The following is a 21,359-nucleotide window of genomic DNA, read 5'->3' on the forward strand; positions in this document are numbered from 1 at the left end:
TTCTAGGGCCGCAGCCTTGAGCTGTTAGAAAGTATGCTCTGTTCACCCAGGTCTTCTGATCTTCACAAGGTAGTAAGGAAAGGGAATGGAAGGGGAAGAGCCAGAAAGTGGCAGAAATATTAACCAAATACAATCACCGTGTTAGCGGCCCAGGAAAAAAAAAAAAAAAAAAAAAAAAAAAAAAAAAAAAAAAAAAAAAAAAACACCTTTCTTCTCTGCAATCATGCATAGTAAATACTACTTTCTAAACTTTAGCAAAGAGAAAACCGAACTGCCTCAAAGTGAAGTTACTTCTCTAGATTATGGGGCTGCTAGTAAGTAGCTGATTTGGCATAAAAGTCAGATCCGAGTTTACTTCTTGCTGCTGACTTTAAATATGCTGGCTTAACCTTTGGATAAGAAGGAGCCTGGCACGTGCCACAAAATACCGAGGAATTTTCGGCTTTAGAGTCATTTATGTAGTTTTAGGTCCATATTAGATGTTGACCAAGCAATAAATAGCTGAAAACAGAGGCATTTGTTTTCTTAAATATTGTGAAAGATAACCTATTAAATTCATGTTAATTTAGGCACCACTTTAACATCTCTTTGCATAGAGGACTTTAATATCTTAAAATGCTCTTAGTTTCTTTAAAATACAATTGAGAATTATGTTTGTTAGAGAAGTTAGTATTTGTTATGAGAATATTTATTATTATTTACTATTGGCATGACTATTACTGAATAAATGACAAATTGAGCGAAAAAAATCAATCTCAAGATGTCTTTAACCATACGTATGACCACTCTCCAAGAAGAAACTTACTTGCCTATGAATGTCCAAAAAAATTAAAACATCTTGGGACAATCAGGTTTGTCAGATTTATTTGCAATGTGAAATTTGATCCATGATAAGAGTTCATAAAATAAATTTGGCATACTGGGCTACCAGAAGTATCTTGGTTATTAAATAGAATAGTCAAAAAAGGTTGTTAATTAAAACATTTAACTAGAATTATCTTTCCAACTAAATTTAATTTGCAGTCTGTAAAGCAAAAGTTATATCTATCACCAATTTTATAATAGTAATTGCCACTAAGGTCATGTTTACATAATATACTGACCCACTGAAGTTTGAGAATTGTAAGTTTGTATCCTACCAGAAACTAAGCATAAAATATAAGCCTGGTATGAAGTGAATTCCTCAATTTATTTGATGCATGGGTTTTTCTCTTCCTTATTTTAAGGAACTTAAATAAGGAAATTCTCTTCCTTATTTAAGGCAGCTTTCTATTCTCAGGAAAAGCAAGTAATTGGAATAAAAAAAATGCCTCTTTACTCCCCACCCCCACCCCCCACTTCCCTCACATTCCTAAATTGGTGGAAATTTTGAGAAAGATTTGCCAAGAATCTGTTATTTAATTCACTCTCAAAGATGGTCTTTAAAAAGAATATTCTGTCAATAAATTCAACTGGTAAGGAGAAAAAGCAATGAAACTCAAAGGATCTAGATGGCTGCTTTTTATAGAAAATCTTATGGGCAATGTTAATTTTAGCATTTTGTAAGTGAGTTAAGCAATATGACTATTCCTGAGACATAGTGGCTACCCTTACCTAAGTTGAGATTCCTTTTTTTGTTAACATAACTGAGCTGAATAATTTTGTCAGTGTGGGCAACTCTCAACTTAGCTATATCTATGATAAGGTCTCACGGTACAATGCCTGATCAATCAAGGCAAAATAAGCTATGGTGTTTAAAAACTTGCCGTAATTCTAAGAAAACTCCTTACTTATCCTAATCCACATTAGAGAGAGAGAGAGAGTGGAGAGGATGTCCCTCAGATATGTAATGTGAAAAAAAATCATAGAAAATTATCAGAACTTATAAAAATGAGAACTATTAGTTACTTATTCCTGCAAGGTAGAAGTTTTAATTCTATCACTGAAACAGCAGAAATATGCACCCAGTAAAATAGACCTATGTGCTCCCAATTCATATTACTTCCTGGGAATTCAAAAACCTCACCTAATTCATCTTTTTGTCTCTGTCCAAGTCTGAACTTGACATGCAAGATCATAACTCTACACCCTTTTCTATCCCAAATTTCCTTTGACAATACAGTCTCAGAAATAATACCACACGTCTACAGCCATCTGATCTTTGACAAACCTGAGAAAAACAAGAAATGTGGAAACGATTCCCTATTTAATAAATGGTGCTGGGAAAATTGGCTAGCCATAAGTAGAAAGCTGAAACTGGATCCTTTCCTTACTCCTTATATGAAAATTAATTCAAGATGGATTAGAGCCTTAAATGTTACACCCGATACTATAAAAACCCTGGAAGAAAACCTAGGTTATACCATTCAGGACACAGGCATGGGCAAGGACTTCATATCTAAAACAACAAAAGCAACGGCAACAAAAGCCAAAATTGACAAATGGGATCTCATTAAACTAAAGAGCTTCTGCACAGCAAAAGAAACTACCATCAGAGTGAACAGGCAACCTACAGAATGGGAGAAAATTTTTGCAATCTACTCATCTGACAAAGGGCTAATATCCAGAACCTACAAAGAACTCAAATTTACAAGAAAAAAACAAACAACCCCATCAAAAAGTGGGCAAAGGATATGAACAGACATTTCTCAAAAGAAGACATGCATACAGCCAACAGACACATGAAAAAATGCTCATCATCACTGGCCATCAGAGAAATGTAAATCAAAACCACAATGAGATACCATCTCACACCAGTTAGAATGGCAATCATTCAAAAGTCAGGAAACAACAGGTGCTGGAGAGGATGTGGAGAAATAGGAAAACTTTTACACTGTTGGTGGGATTGTAAACTAGTTCAACCATTGTGGAAAACAGTATGGCGATTCCTCAAGGATCTAGAACTAGAAGTACTATATGACCCAGGCATCCCACTACTGGGTATATACCCAAAGGATTATAAATCATGCTGCTATAAAGACACATGCACGTTCATTGTGGCACTATTCACAATAGCAAAGACTTGGAATCAACCCAAACGTCCATCAGTGACAGACTGGATTAAGAAAATGTGGCACATATACACCATGGAATACTATGCAGCCATAAAAAAAGATGAGTTTGTGTCCTTTGTGGGGACATGGATGCAGCTGTAAAGCATCATTCTCAGCAAACTATCGCAAGAACAGAAAACCAAACACCGCATGTTCTCACTCATAGGTGGGAACTGAACAATGAGATCACTTGGACTCGGGAAGGGGAACATCACACACCGGGGCGTATTATATGGAGGGGGTAGGGGGGAGGGATTGCATTGGGAGTTATACCTGATGTAAATGACGAGTTGATGGGTGCTGACGAGTTGATGGGTGCAGCACACCAACATGGCACAAGTAACAAACCTGCACGTTATGCACATGTACCCTAGAAATTAAAGTATAACGGAAAAAAAAAAAAAAAGACAATACAGTCTCTTTAGCCAAAACTCACGACCACATGAGGCAATAATAGAACCCGAGTCTTTCATTTAAATATTCATGGTAAGAGACATTTCATTAATATTAGAGGTGACCAGTGTGGTGTTGTGAGAGGGAATATTTTCATTGTGTTTTGTACAGGAGTTAGAATATTCTAGAGTTATAATGTGCTCCTCTTATACTTTCTTCTACTGCCAAGCACATTATTGTACCTTTGCCAAATGTTCTTGTAAGTTGGAGTTAGATCCTACTTAAAAGTCTCTTCACAAAATGAAATCAGCTATAACCAGTTAAGAACTTTTCTTATCCCTCTGCATTTGACTAACTCATCATGGCTGACAGCCACTTTTCAACAAGTTTTATGGGTCTCAATAGATGTTACAAAATAATTGTATTTTTCTTCTCAGAGATATTTTCTAATTTGAACTTTATTTAACTTAGCTTTATGGCAACTAGAACAATCATTTAGAAAGAAAAGACTGATTACTGGATTCAGTCCTCTAACTAGATATTGCACCATGCTGAAGATTGTAATCAACTCATTTCACATTTTTTTTTTTTTATTTGAGACAGAGTCTCACTGTGTCACCCAGACTGGAGTGCAGTGGTGCGATCTTGGTTCACTGCAACCTCTGACTCCCAGGTTCAAGCAATTCTCCTGCCTCAGTCTCCTGATGTAGCTGTGATTACAGGCATGTATCACCATGCCCAGCTAATTTTGTAATTTTGGTAGAGATGAGATTTCGCCATGTTGGCCAGGGTGGTCTCAAACTCCTGGCCTCAAGCAATCCACCCACCTTGGCCTCCCTAAGTGCTGGGATTAGAGGTGTGAGCCACAGATGTCTTAAGTCATCAGAGGGAGGGTTCAAGAAAATCATGTACTTTGTGTTGTACTGATTATGAGTTTACACAATTGTCATATATAGCAACTCTTTATCTATTGAGAATCAGTGGCTTAAGGAGGTGTTATCTGGCATCTTTTAAGGAAAGATAAACTCTCAGTCTATAGAAGTACAAGAACTGGATAAAGAAATTCATCAGAGAAACATGGAATTGGAAGGAGACTCAGAGGTCACTTATTCAAATATCCTATCATAGGTATAAAACCTGTTCATCTCCCCAAAATGGTTCATACAGAAACTGCTTGAGCACTTCTAGAGGATGAGGCAAATCCACTCTATTGTAAATAGGCTAGCTGAAAATTCTCACAGTGAGCTGCAATCTGTCTTCACAACACATTGCATTTAATTCTGCTTATCAAATAGCAAAAACTTGAGGGAGCTCCTATGCATTCAGCCCTATACTGAGTAGGGTGGTGGGATTCAAGGACATCTGAAAACATGCTTTTTTTTTCTCCCATGGGGAAGGAAACAGAATGACTAAGCGTTATGCTTCCACCATTCATATGAGGGGCGGACAAGGCAGGGAGCACTTAGGCAAGTCAGTTGGTTTCCAGAACCTGTAGACTATAATAATAATACCTCATGATGTTGTATTGAAGATTAAACTTGCATTCAAAACTGCTTAAATTGTGAGAGCTGCACAACTGCAAATACTAATTTTCACAGCATCCCTTGCAGACTTCTATGGCAAAATATCCCACCTTGTGTTAAAATAAGTGATTTGTTTAGCTGCTAGCTACAGAATAAATGGTAACATATTGTCCCTTTTGTACTGAAGACTTACTACAGTTCCTGGCATACCATAAATGTTTATAAAGATCTGCTGAATCCAAATGACCACGCATCCAGGATTCTCACAAATGGTGATATTAGACTGAATAGCATTGTAGATTAGAAGTAGGACTGTTAACCATAAAGATAAAATAACTAGTTCACTTTAGATATGGTCAGTTTAAGCAGGAAGCATCCTGTGTACTAATCTAAGGGGTCAATGAGGGAAGAAGATGGGATGAGAAGTTTTAGAAGTTTTCACAAAGAGGGAATCATGTAGGGAGAGAAACTGAAGAGGAATTCACAGAGGAAAGAGCAGAAGTTCAACCTAAGAGCTGAGACAATACTAGGCGTTGTGTACTTTTGACAAATTTTATCTTCACCAATGTAAATCCTTGGGCTTGAAGCGTGTCTCCTGTGCTTACTAGCTGTATGAACGTAGGCAATTTATGTAACCTGTCTTGGCTCAATGCCCTCATCAGTAAACTAGGAAAATTAATAATACCTATCAAAGAGTTGTCATAAGGATTAAATTGATTGGCTCATGCGTAGCACATTGAAATATGTAAAGATATTAAACTTACTATTATTTCTTCTATTGGCTTAAAATAATATTTTGGTATGAATCAGGCATGTTGTGGTCTGTTTCATGTTTATGCTATGTGTACTTTTATAAAAATTGTTTATTTTACACAATTTAACACAAATAAACTATTCTTCCAATTATGATGTTCAAAATATCAATACATGCTTAGGTGGATTGCATAGAAACTGGGTATTGCATGTAAGAGAATTGTGTGCAAGAAAAAAACTGATAATTTTATTTATTTATACAATCTCTGATCATTTTTGTAATTGTGGCAAAAGGGGAGCTTTGCTTGTATTTGTGTGTGTGTGTGTGTGTGTGTGTGTGTGTGTGTGTGTGTGTGTGTGATGGAGTTTCGCTCCTGTTGCCCAGGCTGTAGTGCAAAGGTGTGTTGTCAGCTCACCACAACCTTCGCCTCCTGGGTTAGAGCGATTCTCCTGCCTCAGCCTCCTGAGTAACTGGGATTACAGGCATGCACCACCACACCCAGTTAATTTTGTATTTTTAGTAGAGACAGGGTTTCTCCATGTTGGTCAGGCTGCTCTTGAACTCCTGACCTCAGGTGATCTGCCTGCCTCGGCCTCCCAAAGTGCTGGGATTACAGGCGTGAGCCACTGTGCCCAGCCGCTTTGCATATTTTTCAAATGTTAATTATCTTATGTAGGATATAAGAGAATAATCTAGTATTGAGAAAAGATCACTGCTTAGGAATTAGCATCTCTGGGTTCTATTCTGGCATCTACCATTAACTTACTGTGGTTCCTTGAAAGAATAAGGTAACATATCAGCTTTAATTTTCTCACTGTAAAATGAGAGAATATAGTGCCTTTCCTTCTTACCCAAAAGACATGTGCTGGAGATCTAGTGATTATTTCATATTCCAAAGTGGTATTAACCAAAATCTAGGCAGTATATTTTTACACCTCAGATGCTGCCTGATGTAGACAAGTGGCTGCAGACGTCTGTCTCTGTCTGTACAGTGAGTGGACGCGTGGGTACTGGGACTGTAGCCATAGTCCCCATCTCTGGTCCCTACATGGCTTTGATAGATTGAAATCGTTTTCTGCTACTCCAGTCGTAGTAGTAGTTAGAATTAGTTTCATTCAGTTGTAGTAGTAGTTAGAATTAGTTTCATCATCTAATGTATTAACTGATGGAGAATTACCATCATGTCATTGTAACTTTTACCATTCCTGCAAAAGAAACCTGACTTGCCAAGGAAGCGAGAAATGGTGTGTTGTTGTGTGAGTACGTGTGTGTTCCCTAAATTCATGTCTTATCTATATTGTATTTTCAGTAAAAGAAAAAGAGGCAAGGTGCAATTTATTCCCAATGTTCAGTGACTAACTTCACCAAAATCACAGCAAGGAAACATTTTTTTTTCTTTGAGACGGAATCTCCCTCGTCTCCCAGGCTGTAGTGCAATGGTGTGATCTTGGCTCACTGCAGCCACCACCTCCTGGGTAGCTAGGATTAAAGGCACCTGCTACCATGCCTGACTAATTTTTGTATTTTTAGTAGAGACAGGTAGAGACAGGTCACTATGTTGACCAGGCTGGTCTTGAACTCCTGACCTAAGGTGAACCACCCGCCTCGGCCTCCCAAAGTGCTGGGATTACAGGTGTGAGCCGCCATGCCGAGCCAAGGAAACAATCTTATAAGATATATTTTTTAATAAATAAAATTGTGGTCAAAATTCTGAAGATTAAAAAACTATAATCTCATGTATTATTATTTTGAGAGGGGGATACTGTATGAATAAAACTATTCTCTCTATCCCTCCACTCACTGTAATTAATGAAAAATACAAGAATTTAAAATCACAACATTTAAATAGATTTCAAATAGAAGGGATGTTCTCTGTTATGTACCTTTTGAAAAAAAATATTTTCTTGGTTGTCAAAGTTAGAACACTGTAGTAATGATAAAGGGATATTGCTTGGATTTTTCAAAATAATACCATGTAAAAAACCTGGAGTGTTTGCCATTTACAAGTCAATTAATAGCTAATAGTAAACAGTATAATGCAATATTTAGTATGTAAAAGGATGGTGCATGGCCCACAAAAAATTACATGTGTGTGATTTTTTTCAACCAAGGCTGCTTCAAGAACATATATAAATGTTACTGCAAATTTCATCATACATAATTCACATCTTTCTCCTTCCTAATAGAAAGATTAAAGTTTTATATGCACAATACATAAACAGAAGTAAAACAAGCTAATAGAAACAAACATTTGAGAACAAAATGGCTTATCATCCACAATGCTTATATTACCATGTTTTTTTGAAACAATGGAGTCTTAATTTATATAGATTTTATAACAGAATGTATAAAAATAGAAAACTGAATAAGAACCAGATTAAGGTACATAATAGAGGAGTCTTTCATTTTTTAAACATGTAAGAATTTCTCTTACACAGCCTCTGTCTTTGAAATGATTTTTCTTATGTCTACAGAGGAGCAATCCTTTCATAAATAGAATTTTAAAATCTGTCAATCATTTGGATGTTTCAGTATATAGCTAGGTCTGCAGTACACGGACTTTGTTTTCTCTCTCTTTAATAATTGTATAAAGTAAGAGGAAAGACTGACTTTTTTTTTTTTTTTTTACAGAAACAACCAGAAATTTAAATTTAAAATTTAAAATGTGCGTGCATCAGATAAACCTCCAATTTGGCAAGCTAATTTGCTAAAAATGTGCTTTTATTATACAATACTCAGATTCTAATTCCTTTCATACTATATTCTGTAATATCCAAGACACTTCAGATTATTTATTTTTGGAATGAGGTACTGTATAAATAAAATCCTAAGCACAATATTCATTAACCAACCAGTAAACACTAAAAAACAAATTACCTAAATTCCTCTACTGACTTAAAAGATTGCAAATATTGGCAGCTTTGCTGTTTAAATAGCTTGAGTTTCTTGCTGGGCAATATTGATAAGAAGGGAAAACTATTATTTCAGTAGAATGAAATGCATTAGGTTAAGGAATAAGTATATGAAATACATTTGTTCAGACAGTTTGGAAATAATTTTCGTGTTATGTGGATTGAAACACAGTGTGGTAAGCCAGAGAATTCAGGAGCAACACTGAGAATAATAAGGGAGAAAAAAGTCGATGACGATTGCTCAGAGTTTCCATGCTTGTGGTCCCAGGAATGTGGTAAGCTACATACACAGATGAAGTGAAACAACTACAGTGGAGGGCTCTATTGGAACTAAACCATTTGGGTCCCCCTGCCCATTTCCTCAGATATGTAACCCACTTGCTTAATATTAATGGTTATATAATGAGATAACCTATACAGAAATGGATGAAGAATGGATGAAATTAATCATGGATGAAAACTCAAGTATTTTTCCAAGTTTTACCTTGGAGAATATTTGAGTTAGGGTTTGGCAGCAGTTGTGTGGTCAACAAATGATGAAGTCACAAGGGGATGATCTTAGGTTGTAAAACAATTTGCTTGTACTAGGCCTGCAAACCAAAGAGTTTCTTGGAAATCTACAGTGCTTTTCATTTTGGCATTTTTTGTTGTTGTTGCTTGTTTGTTTATTTTTGGTAGCCATTGTGCATGAGACAGAGCTGAGAATCATAGAGCTCCTTGTCTGGTGAAAACCTGATTGCTTTTACTGCTTCTTACCCAGAGTGTGAATGTAGATAGAAAGCGGGAGCAAACCATATTTGGATTTTGATTTTAGTCTTAAAAATATTGTTTCTGGGCTGGGCACCGTGTCTCACGCGTGTAATCCCAGCATTTTGAGAGGCCGAGGCGGGTGGATCATTTGAGTTCAGGAGTTCAAGACCAGCCTGGCCAACATGGTGAAGCCCTGTCTCTACTAAAAATACAAAAAATAGCCAGGTGGTAGTGGTGTGCGCCTGTAATCCCAGCTACCTGGGAGGCTGAGGCAGAAGAATCACTTGCACCTGGGAGGCAGAGGTTGCAGTGAGCCGAGATCACACCACTGCATATATATAAGAGTGTGTGTGTGTGTATGTGTGTGTGTAGTACACGTATGTGTGTGTATATGTGTTTGGATGTATATGTATATACATACATGTGTATACATACGTGTGTGTGTGTATATATACATATATATATAAGCTTCTGGTACAAAATATCAGACAGGATTCTTTTTTTGCCTTATTCTAAAAATCCTACTGAAATTAGAAGAGAAAAATAAAAATCTATAAACTCATAACAGTTCTGAAAAACTGACTGGGTTAAGATAACACAGCCTCAATGGAGCAACTTTTTGGATAGATATATGGAAGAGAGAAGAAGAAGAACATATTTCTGTTTTAAACAAAGCAGGCAAAACAAAAACTTAAAACATTCAGAGGACAAAGCCTTTAAGGATGTGGGAGCTGCTCTTTATGACAAAGACTCAGAGATGTAGAGGAAATATAGAAAGTGAGGCAGGAAAAGGAGGAAAGTCTGTCTAAGAAATATCTGGGTCATTCGCCGCCCACTAATCTCTGGTCCCCACTGAAGCATCATTACCAATAAGATTTCTCCTAATTCCTAAAATTATGAAACTACTCTCTAAAGAAATTTAATGATTTTCACAGGTAGGAATGAGACTTAAGTCATTCTCATTCTGTAAGCTTCCAACATACTGCTAGTCATCCTAGCACTCTATAGTGAAACCAGCCAGGTCACCAACCTAGTTGGTGAGCCCCACCTTGGAGCAGAGAGACATTTGGGGATAAAATTTTCCATGGTGACGGAGACATTACTCAACATCCCATTTATTTCATACATATGAATGAACTATCAATGATTAACAAAAGCCTTGAGAAAATAACACAGCCCAAAGGAACTAAAGTAAGCCAAGAGAACAGCCAACCCTAAAAGGCATTAAGATAATGCAAGAAACAGGAACGAAGCTTAAAATAGTCCCATTGATGATTTAAGAAATTGCTATAACTATAAACCAGAGTAGAGTTTTAGGGAGAAGTCCAAGAAGAAAGGGTTCTTGAAGCTTAAAAATCAGTAAGAAACTAGTAGAAAAGCTTAAAAAGTTGAAGAACCTTATTTTGCTTTGAACCAAAAGATGAATAAATAGAAACAATAAGAAAAAGATTAACAGACATGGAGAATTAATCCAGGATGCTAACATCTATCTAATAATGGTTTTAAGGGGGAAAAAAAGACATAGTAAATAAGATGGCTGAAAAAAATAAAAGAAAGAATAGGTTAAGAAATACCTGTAACTGAAAAATTGACAACGCTCATTAGAATACAGTGGTTGTTATGTGGTTAAGTGGCTAGCAAGACCCATACCTACTGCTAATATCAGGTCTCCAAAGATTCCTAGAATATTGTAAAAGCTTCCAAAATGAAACACTGCCTATCTACAAGGGAAGGAGAATTAAATTGCCATTACCCTTCTCATCAGCAGTATTGAATGCTGTATGACAATAAAGCAATGTCTTCAGAATTCTGAGGGAAAATTATTTTGAACCTTCAGCTGTACTATTAAGTAACTATGATGAAAATAATGACACTTGATATTTACAAGGACTCAAATATTTTTCCAATTACTATTCTGAAGCATTGCTTATGAATATCAAAAATGAAAGACAAAAAACAAAAAGGAAGCCCGAGCATGGAGGAAGCAGAGATAAAAACAATAAGCATAATCTAACAAGAATAGACTAGGAATAAAAAGGAAAAATATCCTGAAATGACAGTTACATGGTAGAGTTGAACAATCATCAACACAAATTCGAACAGTGATCCAGAGAGCTCCAAGGAAAAAAATGATATTTAAGAAAAATGTATTTTCATTTTAATAATAGGACATAAATGATTAGGAAATATATAATCTTAGTGATAAGGTAAAGGCATGTTATTGTTTTTAAAGACAATAAAATGTCATTTTAAAATTCTAGGAAAAGCAAAATGGAAAGTTATAGTCAAATAATAAAGAAAATAAAGGATCTCCGCTCCTTCTAGGATCTCCTCCTGGTTGGCCCGCCTGCCTCCACTCCTGCCTCCACCATGTCCATCAGGGAGACCCAGAAGTCCTACAAGGTGTCCACCTCTGGCCCCCGGGCCTTCAGCAGCCGCTCCTACACGAGTGGGCCCGGTGCCCGCATCAGCTCCTCGAGCTTCTCCCGAGTGGGAAGCAGCAGCTTTCGGGGTGGCCTGGGCGGCGGCTATGGTGGGGCCAGCGGCATGGGAGGCATCACCGCAGTCACGGTCAACCAGAGCCTGCTGAGTCCCCTTAACCTGGAGGTGGACCCCAACATCCAGGCCGTGCGCACCCAGGAGAAGGAGCAGATCAAGACCCTCAACAACAAGTTTGCCTCCTTCATAGACAAGGTACGGTTCCTGGAGCAGCAGAACAAGATGCTGGAGACCAAGTGGAGCCTCCTGCAGCAGCAGAAGACGGCTCGGAGCAACATGGACAACATGTTCGAGAGTTACATCAACAACCTTAGGCGGCAGCTGGAGACTCTGGGCCAGGAGAAGCTGAAGCTGGAGGCAGAGCTTGGCAACATGCAGGGGCTGGTGGAGGACTTCAAGAACAAGTATGAGGACGAGATCAATAAACGTACAGAGATGGAGAATGAATTTGTCCTCATCAAGAAGGATGTGGATGAAGCTTACATGAACAAGGTAGAGCTGGAGTCTCGCCTGGAAGGGCTGACTGATGAGATCAACTTCCTCAGGCAGCTGTATGAAGAGGAGATCCGGGAGCTGCAGTCCCAGATCTCGGACACATCTGTGGTGCTGTCCATGGACAACAGCCGCTCCCTGGACATGCACAGCATCATCGCTGAGGTCAAGGCACAGTACGAGGAGATCGCCAACCGCAGCTGGGCTGAGGCTGAGAGCATGTACCAGATCAAGTATGAGGAGCTGCAGAGCCTGGCTGGGAAGCACGGGGATGACCTGCGGCGCACCAAGACTGAGATCTCCGAGATGAACCGGAACATCAGCCGGCTTCAGGCTGAGATTGAGGGCCTCAAAGGCCAGAGGGCTTCCCTGGAGGCCGCCATTGCAGATGCCGAGCAGCGTGGAGAGCTGGCCATTAAGGATGCCAATGCCAAGTTGTCCGAGCTGGAGGCCGCCCTGCAGTGGGCCAAGCAAGATATGGCGCGGCAGCTGTGTGAATACCAGGAGCTGATGAACGTCAAGCTGGCCCTGGACATTGAGATCGCCACCTACAGGAAGCTGCTGGAGGGCGAGGAGAGCCGGCTGGAGTCCGGGATGCAGAACATGAGTATTCATACGAAGACCACCAGCGGCTATGCAGGTGGTCTGAGCTCGGCCTATGGGGGCCTCACAAGCCCCGGCCTCAGCTACGGCCTGGGTTCCAGCTTTGGCTCTGGCGAGGGCTCCAGCTCCTTCAGCCGCACCAACTCCTCCAGGGCCGTGGTTATGAAGAAGATCGAGACACGCGATGGGAAGCTGGTGTCCGAGTCCTCTGACGTCCTGCCCAAGTGAACAGCTGCGGCACCCCCTCCCAGCCTACCCCTCTTGTGCTGCCCCAGAGCCTGGGAGGGAGACCGCTATGTAGGGTACCACTGGGAGCAGGAGACCCACCTGAGGGCCCTCAGCCCACCCACAGGGGAGTTTACTACGTGGGGACCCCCTTTGCCCATGCCTCCAGCTATAAAACAATTCAATTGCTTCTTTTTTTGGTCCAAAATAAAACCTCAGCTAGCTCTGCCAAAAAAAAAAAAAAAAAAAAAAGAAAATAAAGATATGTTTTGGTGACTAAAAGTAGATAATCTATTGACCGTCGTGCTTGAGAGGCACATACTTAGGGAAAAAGAATTACATTTTCTTACTATGGGTCCAATTATAGTACTTAGCTCTGCAGGGAATCATAATTAGATAATCATACTATAGTAATGTGTTGTTTATTGGTTTTAAATTCTATAATTAATCTAACTAAATAATTATGGTTGGCAAAGAGCATGTATGAATGTAAAAATACATGTGCAGCTGAGAGAAGATATAATAAAAGTTGAAGGCTTAAGCAAATAGATAAACACACTTAATTACAGTGGATGTCTACAAAACATTTTCACACTAATACAAAGACTTACTTTCAAAAGCCATTATCATGATACACCTTTTATGTATATTATTTTTTCCTTATGAGGAAATGAATTCTCAACTTAGTTTTCTATGAATGACCAAACATATAACAAAAAATAGAAACAAAAAATCCAGTGGGTGTTTTCTCAAGGTGATTGCCAAACACAAGTAAATCCTCAAGTCTGAAAACCTAAGTCTTTCCCATTCTTTGGAGGGACTTCCACACTAATCGAAGGATGAAATTTATCCATGGAGAAAAATTGTATTTCTATAAAATTTTATTCTATTTCTATGAAACTATAAAATAGCTCAAATTACAGTGTTTAACAGATTATGCCTATCAATCATTCTCAGTTATACCTCATATTTTAAATCATTTTCTGTATAGCTCATTGGGATATGTTATTTATATTTATAGACATTTGAGACATTATAAACACTGCCATACATACTTGCACACCGAAATGCAGGCCTATTTGAGTATTTGTGTATTTGCTCCATAGTGTGAAAATATTTTAACGCAAGAACTTTCTGAAATAGTAAACATTTTGACTGGAAAAATGGTTTTTGCTTAGCAGGCCCAACTCAGCTCAGTGCCATATGAAAAAATTAAGTGCAGGAGGCAATGAAAAACGACTAGTCATTTTTTTCTCCCAGCTGATACATATCTTATTTATTCTTCCTTATAATGTGTGAATGCTGCACCATGCCCTATTTTGTCTTCTGCCTCAATTAAAATGTAAATTTCTGCAGCCCATCTCTATAATTCCAGACTGCTCTAGGCAGGGGAATTTAAACTGCTTTTAATAAAACCAACTACAGATGCTGAAATAAGATTTCTTCCCATGTCTTTGAAATCTATACGTGTAATGGTATGCTGGATCTTCTCTAGTTACATCTTGGTTACAAACATTCAGATAAAAGGAAAAGAAGGTGATGGGTGCATTTCAATATCACCACATACACAAACCCAAAGTTAGGGAACTGACCCTCCTCTCCTTTTGGACAATTTTTAGCAATCAATCCTATTTCTTTTACAAAAGATAAATGTTATTCACATTTAGAATTTATAGCCTAAAAATGCCACTGCCCATTTTCCCAGATAGGGTAAAAATTTGATAGGTAGATTAACAACTGAAGTCAAGTTTGCAAAAGCAACTTTTAGATTTTTATATTAGCATGTTGGTCTGCCTCTTCCATTTGTCCATTTCTATGTCTCACCCTGCAAAGCATCCAGTGCTCCCTTTGTCTTGTAAATGTCTTTGCCCCTTTTCCTGGTTAACTCCTAATGTTCTTTGAATCTTAACTCTGGTGTCTCCTCTAGGAAAAATCACCTGGGGAAGCTAGAGGGCACATTGCCCCTTTATCTCTTACTTTCCTAGTATTCACTGGTTGCCTTCTCATGATTCTAGTAACTTCCCATATTAGAATCATCATATAATTTACCATCCAACCCCAGCCACTTTATAGAGTAAAAGGAGCTACTAACGAGATAGAAATGGGGAAAACAGATGTAAACCAGCATTCTCCCAGGCAAACCAGAATCCTACCATCAATAAGGGAAATAATCCGTCTTCTATCACAAATACTTAACATTCAACAGGATACGTTTCTGTAGAGAACCACTATGTTTCTTGAACCTGTAGAGAACCCCTAAGTTTCTTGAACCTAGCGGTTCTCTACAGAGGGTGATTTGGTGCTCTTGGGGACATTTGGCAATATCTGAAAACATGTCTGGCTGTTACAACTTGGGAAGGTAAGGAGGATGCTAGTGGCATCTAGTGGGTAGAGGCAGGGATGCTTCCAAACATACTCCCATGCACACTACAGCCTCCCAGAACAAAGAATTATCCAGGCCCAAATGTTACTATTGCTGAGTCTCAGAAATGCTGCCCTAAGCAGGAGATATGAGGAGCAGGCAAGAAGGGCAGTGACAAAGGCAGAGAAGATATGCAGTGTTCAGCTTCCCTGCCTCAACTATGCAGTCCTGTGGGAGAAGCAGGTCTTAGAAGAGAAACTCTTAGTGTCATAACCATCCTCAATTTGTCATCTCCTGCATTGCCCTCATTACTTGTCACTGGGGAAATGGCTAGAAATGAAAAACAACTCTGTCTATACCCTCTTCTGAGTATACCACTGTAGACAACAAAAAAAAGCAATATCCTGAATTAAGTTTTCAAGTTCCTTCCTTTAAAATCCTGTCCCCTACCCTCCTGTAAATTTAATCATCTAGAAGCACTGCTTTCTTCATTTTGGTACCCTGCTCAACACCTCCAGCAATTGAGTCCAAAGTCCTTAGCCATCAGTGTCTTTGGAGCTATCTTAGAAAGCTCTTTATGTAATCATCTGGCTTCAGCCTTTTGTTCTAACCTCTGTCCTCCAAATAAAATTTCCTACCTCTAACTCTTTGTGTTTCCTGCCTGGAATACCTTCTTGCCTCCATTTCTTCTATCCCAATTCTATTTTTCTTTCAAGATCCTGCTTAAATTTCATTTCCCTAAACTCTTCTCTCCATTATTCATCTATAACTATTTATTTTTCATTACTCATTTACTTGTATTGGTCATTATCTTTGGATGTGAATAATCCTAATCTTTCCATCAACATACTCAACATGCCAAGAAAAATGTAAATTTACATTTTCTAAATGTCCTCTTCAGTAAACTTATGGTGAGTTATACATAAAGATATATACTATTTCTAATTTAAAAATATTATTAATTGGGTAGAACATTAATTGTACCAGTGTCACATTTAACTGACGCTCAATAAATATATATTGTTGGCAACACTTATAGAGACATACCTTTGATTAAATAAGCTCCTAATGAGACCAGTTTCCAAAGGACAATTTTTTTTTTCCAATCAGAATGGAAAAGAAAAGAAAACAGGCCTGTCAATCCCTTAGGTAAAAAGTTTCAGAAGATACTCACTGTCATCAATCCTTTCATTATTGTTCAGATTCTACGACGGTGAAGAAAACTTGGGAGCAAGATTCAGGAACTGAATTAAATATAAGGCTCAGAGAGAGGCAATTTAACACATGTATGAAAAAGGAAAGAACTGTCAACAAGTTTCTAGTGTTGGTTAAATAGCCATCAAGTAGTGTTTTTCAAACTGAGTCTACGGGTATAAACTCATAGGTCCACAAGTTCTACAGGTTTTGGTTGTTTTACTTCTTAGCTTTTACCAAGAATATATTTGGAATAAAAAACAATTTTGACCATATAAAGATAAATTTTATATTTTGTTGTGATTATCTGAAGCTAAAAGATATTTTCAAGGAATGTTTGAAAGTCTTAGCCAGTATTTCTCAAAATCCAGAGAGTGCATATTACTGGATCTGGGAATTTCTTAAAGAAAAATGTATAGGCTCAAATTTGGAAAAATACCAGCTTATAATATACCTTCCTGGCATTATTATTCTATTTATTAAAAAAAATATAGCAGTATGTTTATTTTCTGAAACAATTAGAAGGTTTGTAACTTATTGATGAAAACATCAGATTAGTCTAGATTTCTTCAATTTCCCTGATATGGCCTATTTCTTCTTTTCTTTCACTTTATGACTTAACTATTTCTTGAAATAAACTAGATAATTTTCTTCACCAAACAATCAGTTTTGATTAATTTAGTTAAGAGAACTTTAACCACTGAATGATTCATTTATTGACAGGGTGAGCATTTATGAGTCTAAGAAAATATAAGTTTTCATAATCTTTAGTACTTATTTTGTTATAAAAATTTTTTGTTATGAAAACATCACAATTTTAAAAATTGCTTTTTGTAATTATCGCTAAAAATAAAATTAAAACAGTTGGTTGAACTGTAATCTGTTTCTCCTCTACCTCAATTGTTGTACAGAAGTAGTCTTAATCATCCCTTGAAATGAATCAACAAGTGAATAGATAAAACAAAGAAAGGAAAGAGGGAAAATCATTAGACCTGACTATAACTGTCTAGATTCCTGGACCCTGCAATTTCTAGAGGTGAATAGGACTTTGTGATGGTTTTCACCTTCAAAAATATGATTTTAAAAGATGAATTAAAATGAGCTCTCTTTAAAACAAACAAACAACTAACTGAATTCAATCTAAAAAAAAAAAAATTTTCAATGCATTGCATAGACCATGTCATCCTCCTGCTGTAGGCAGCTGGAGCTGCATGATGACTTCCCAGAGGAAACAGCTGAGTGAGTAAGAGCTCATCCTTCATTGAATTCCCTAATAAAGAATGCATATCTTTTGGGACTTGCAGAAGCATCAGGCATCACTCTCCTCCCAACCTCCCCTGTAAGGCAGACAGTTGGGGGTGGCGGGGGCAGATAATTGAATTAAACACAGTGATTGAACACGAAAGCCGTGCCTATGTCTCAGGGGATGAGTGCTGTCTGTAGAACTCACATCCCCTTTCCTTTTCAAGTCACACTGACAGTGACTGGGCTGCTGTGGAAAGGTGTTGAAGTTGCCCTTTGCAACCACTCCGCCTGTTAAGTGAGAGGTGGAGAAAGTGTACACTTGGGGCTTCATTTGAAGACATCTTCCCTCCAAAGCTCTTTCTGCTTCAGTTCGAAGTATTACTAATTCAGTTCACATCCTTTCCACAGATGGGCTGAGCACTGCCAATCTGACTGGATATGTTACCCATTTGGTAGTCTTCTAATTCAGTACGCTGAGAGGTAGCAGTGAATGGCAAATCAATCTCAGACTCCTCATGGGTAACTCTGAACACAAGCTATGCAAAAGCCTGCCATTTGCTATTCTTTGATTGAGGGGTGTTTTTGCTTGGAACTTACTTTGTCCTTCCTTGGGAGAAGGAATATTAACTGAATTCGACAAATACAACTTGAAGAATATTCTGACTGAGAAAGATAGCTGCAACCTGAGTGAGTTAGCAACATCCATGCCTGTTGAGAAAGTTGGATCAGTGTCATGTGTATGATTGAAAGGTTAACACATCCTCTGGGCTGGCCCTGCACCTCTCATTTCATAGGGAGGAATGAAAGTGGTCTTTGGGTAAACGCTCCTTCACAACTTTCTGACTCCTAAATGCTGTCACTTCCCACCTCCCCTCCTTTCCTCCTGTCTCCCAGGAAGAGATAGTCAAACTGATTCCTTCTTCTCTCCTTCATCTTCATAGGAAACTACCTTAATGACTTATCTCCTGTATCTCCATCTTTTGCATTCCTCTTGGCTATTTTTAACAGACTATAAGGGCGTTCCACCTCTTACAACTTCAAATATAATTATACTTCTATGCTAAGTCACTCTCAAGTACGACCTTATCGTGTACCCTTCCTTCACACACGAGATATTTTAAAAAGCGCATTTCTAGAAGTCATAACAAAAAGGCACCTGCATGTTATCACAGCACAATTGCAAAGATATGGAACCAACCTAAATGTCTATCAACCCAGGGAGTGGATTTAAAAAATGTGGTACATAGACACCATAGAAAACTATTCAGCCATAAAAAAGAAAGAAATGTCTTTTGTAGCAACTTGCATAGAGCTGGAAGTCATTAAGTGAAATAACTCAAAAATGGAAAACCAAATACTGTATGTTCTCATTTTGAGAAATAAGCCATGGGTATGCAAAGGCATACAGAGTGATACAATGGATACTGGAGACTGTAAAGCAGGAAGGGTGGATGTAATCCTTGTTCTTCATCCTAACGGGCATTTTGCAGGTCATTAAGGGCATGGCTTCTGGAATTGAGTCCTGCGGATTCACACTCTCACTGTGCTATTTACAAACTGCGTGGTCTTCGGCACAACACTACCCATGCTTTGGTTTCCTCCTGTGTGAAATGAGTTGATAATAATAGCTACCTTCCAGAGTTCTTATACAAATTAAGTGACTTAATACACATAAAGCAATTACAAAATTGTTCAGTACTCAACACATGTAGCAGTTTTTACGTGGCTTCTATGCAGTTTGACGCTGCCACCCACCTCTTTCTTGTTGAAATTCTCTTTTCCATTGACCTGCAGAGTGTCAGTTTGTTCAAGGTGTTGCTCAATTGTTTGCTTTTTTATTTTTTTTCTTTACTTTCCTTAAACTAAGGCTCTAGCCATGCCTCACTCCTGAACTCTAATTGTCTTTGGTTTTGCCCCTCTTCCAGCAATTTTCCACTCTCTTTCTCATCCAATATTTCTAAAACACAGATCTCTTTATGTTTTCCACTTCTTAATACTTTTACAATGGCAAAACCATCATCATTAAGATAAACTTGGAAGCACTTAGAGTGATATACAAGTGCCTCCTTAGCTGTCCAGTTCAGTATCACGCCACCCCACCTTTCTCTGCACTCCCCTCACTTCATGCTACATGTAAACTACTTGACTTTTATACAAAGTTAATTTGATCTTTGTGATTTTTATTTAAATCAAAAGACAAAAGAGTTGTCCTAAATTAGAGCCAGACAGATATGATTGTCTTTTTTATTTTATTTTATTTATTTATTTATTTATTTATTTTTTTGAGACTGAGTCTTGCTCTATCGCCCAGGCTGGAGTGCAGTGGCGCATGATCTCGGCCCACTGCAAGCTCTGCCTCCCGGGTACACGCCATTCTCCTGCCTCAGCCTCTGGAGTAGCTGGAACTACAGGCACCCACCACCACACCTGGCTAATTTTTTGTACTTTTAGTAGAGACAGGGTTTCACCATGTTAACTAGGATGGTCTCAATCTCCTGACCTCATGATCCATCCACCTTGGCCTCCCATAGTGCTGGGATTACAGGCATGGGCCACCGAGTCCGGCCCAGATATGCTTTTCTTGAAAGCATCACTGAAAGCCCCTAGGATACATACATACAGAGGAACAAGAATAACTTTTCTAACTTATTCTAGAACATAATTTTATATCTGGGCAGAAAACCAAATAATTCACACACTGAGATCAATGAGGAATTTTGGCGATCACCTCGTTCCATGTCTCAATTCAGGCTGTGCATTGGCATCATCCTGGGATCTTTTTAAACATCCTCATGGGCAGGACATGTCACAGACCAAATAAATCAGAATCCCTGGGACCCAGGTAGGGTATATTTTTAGAGCTCCCCAGATAATTCTCATAGACAGCTAGGACTGGGGACCACTGTTATAGTCTATCCATCAGTTAACACAGTGTACAGATGAGCACATCATAAGACACTTCATTTCATTTTCCTCTCAATATTTTTTTCCCAGCAAAATGGACTGAGCTTAGTAATGAGGGCTAAGGAAAAAAAAAAAAAAAAGACATAAAACAATAACCAAAAGGCAAATGCAGAAAAGGTGTTTTTTCTGCACGAGAAGGGTGACCATATGTTTTATTACCTAGACTAGGAAATTTTGAGCACCTTGCAGGGAGAAACTTTGTTCTCTATTGTCACACCAATACCTAGAATAGTGATTGACACATAGTAGGTGTTTATTAACAATTTGTCAGCATGAACTAATGAGTTAAGGTTCACAACCTTAACAGGACATTCCAGAATAATGTAAAACATTGTATCTCATTTTATAGGTTTCATTTGAAGAACTGTGTACCCTTCACAAATAGATGCAGAGGTAAGCTCTCTGTGTTTG

General features: G+C 38.3%; 1 protein-coding gene and 1 pseudogene across 9 annotated transcripts in view; one reads left to right on the forward strand and one right to left on the reverse strand.

Annotated features, from left to right (window-relative positions):
• The window catches only part of DCC (DCC netrin 1 receptor), a 1,206,733-nt gene that overhangs the window by 548,961 nt on the left and 636,413 nt on the right, over positions 1–21,359 (reverse strand). The window lies entirely within an intron of this gene.
• LOC102138832 (keratin, type II cytoskeletal 8 pseudogene) lies at positions 11,672–13,444 on the forward strand (annotated as a pseudogene). The gene has a single exon (XR_012427279.1). The product of XR_012427279.1 is annotated as a keratin, type II cytoskeletal 8 pseudogene (transcript).

The sequence above is a fragment of the Macaca fascicularis genome, chromosome 18 (assembly GCF_037993035.2).
Source record: "Macaca fascicularis isolate 582-1 chromosome 18, T2T-MFA8v1.1".
NCBI classification, from domain to species: Eukaryota; Metazoa; Chordata; class Mammalia; order Primates; family Cercopithecidae; genus Macaca; species Macaca fascicularis.